The 1,993-nt window shown below is 35.7% G+C and overlaps 1 non-coding gene across 1 annotated transcript; it reads right to left on the bottom strand.

The window, feature by feature from the left end:
- Positions 1 to 1,540: 1,540 nt before the first annotated feature.
- On the bottom strand, positions 1,541 to 1,613 carry Trnar-ucu (transfer RNA arginine (anticodon UCU)). Its single transcript has one exon. It is a non-coding gene; the product is annotated as a tRNA-Arg (tRNA).
- Positions 1,614 to 1,993: the final 380 nt, after the last annotated feature.

The raw sequence follows: 1,993 nt of genomic DNA, 5'->3' as shown, positions 1-1,993 counted from the left end.
GACAAACAGACACACAAACATATACACAGATATACATATATATATATATATATATACATAGATACAACGGGCTTCTTTCAGTTTCCGTCTACCAAATCCACTCACAAGGCTTTGGTCGGTTCAAGGCTATAGTAGAAGACACTTGCCCAAGGTGCCACGCAGTGGGACTGAACCCGGAACCATGTGGTTGGTAAGCAAGCTACTTACCACACAGCCACTCCTGTTTATCTTTATTTTTTTTACTTCTTTCACTTTTTCTTGTTTGAGTCATTAGACTATGGCCATACTGGGGCACAGTCTTGAAAAAGTTTTGTCAAATGAATCAGCCCCAATACTATTATTATTATTATTATTATTATTATTATTATTATTATTTTATAAAGCTTGGTACTTATTCTATCAGACTCTTTTGCTGAACTGCTAAGTTACAGGGATGTAAACACACCAGTTGTCACGTGGTGGTGGGAGACATACACAAAGACACACACACACACACATGCACACACATATATGCATATACAATGGGCTTCTTTCAGTTTCCATCAACTAAATCCAAGCACAAGACTTTGGTCAGCCCAGAGCTATAGTAGAAGACACTTGCCCAAGGTACCATGCAGCTGGAGTGAACCCAGAACCATGCGGTTGGGAAGCAAACATCTTACCACATTGTCTCCACCTCCATAAGACATATAATTACCGAATGGCATCTGAGTCCAGCTCCGCATAATAGATGGGGAGATAATCTCAAGATTCAAGAATTTCTCCAAAACTGATATGGCATCAAAGAAAATAACAGGCTAATTGTCTCTGTGTGTGTGTTTATATATATATATATATATATGGGAGAATGTACGAAAAAAACAACAGACGAGGACAGGTGGTGTAAACAACAAAAGGATGTATTAGTCTGACGCTCGTTTTTTATTTCTTTTTTTTTTTTTACTCGAAGATTCACCGTTTCCGAGTTTTGTTGGGGCTAAAAGCACACATACCTAACTACATACTCGCGCATTTATATTTTGGGGGGACACACATACGCACACACGCACGCACATGCACGCACACACACACACGTACATATACATATGTGTGCGTGTGTATATATATATATATATATATATATGTATATATATTTTTAATGTATAAGTGTTTGACTGTATGTATGTGTGTGTCAGTATGTTTATCTATCCGTATATTATTATATATGTCTGTGTGTGAGTGTACACGCATATCCAACAGTAAAAACGTTTCGTCGACGATAAATATATAGTTGTCTGCCATTCTATTTTGAAACTTGGTAAATTCTATATTATACTCCAAATACGGCATCGATAAATTGGTTGTCAAATCACTTTCCATAGAGTAAAGATACATAAGAACCTATATAGAAAGCAAGTTCCTGAACTGAAATTAACATTTAGAAAGAAATAAAACTGAAAGAAATCAAATAAAAAAAACAAGTAATAAATAGAAACATATAACATTCGAAAGGAGGAACTTAAATAGTCATGAAAAGAAAAAAAAAAATAGTAGCAGTCCTCATCCCTGGTGGGATTCGAACCCACGACCTCTGGATTAGAAGTCCAGCGCGCTATCCCCTGCGCTACAGGGACTACCGATAGTGTGGGCATAAAATAGCTATTATATACACAACAGTCAGAATAACAGCCTAACGCTGCTAATTTTCATTTATTTAAAATAAGTATATTACACGTATTATACATTTCTTATGTAAATTTCCTCAATTTCCAATTACAATGGCTCCTTTTAATAAAATAAAGTTGTTTAATGATTGTTTATACAGCACACGTTACATTCTTTTTAGCTTCATACACGGGTGCGAGAAGCCATCTTTCTTCGCCGAGTTTTTTCACTTCCTTTGGTACGTTTGTGGCTTTAATTATTTTGTTAGGCCTCAGCGAAACATTGATTTCATTGACAAATGTAGTATTACATAATACACACCATATATGTGCGTTTGATACTTATTGCA

The sequence above is a fragment of the Octopus bimaculoides genome, chromosome 27, assembly GCF_001194135.2.
Source record: "Octopus bimaculoides isolate UCB-OBI-ISO-001 chromosome 27, ASM119413v2, whole genome shotgun sequence".
In the NCBI taxonomy this organism is placed as follows: Eukaryota; Metazoa; Mollusca; class Cephalopoda; order Octopoda; family Octopodidae; genus Octopus; species Octopus bimaculoides.
Note: the sequence above shows the minus strand (reverse complement) of the source record. Positions and strands in the feature narration are given on the sequence as shown.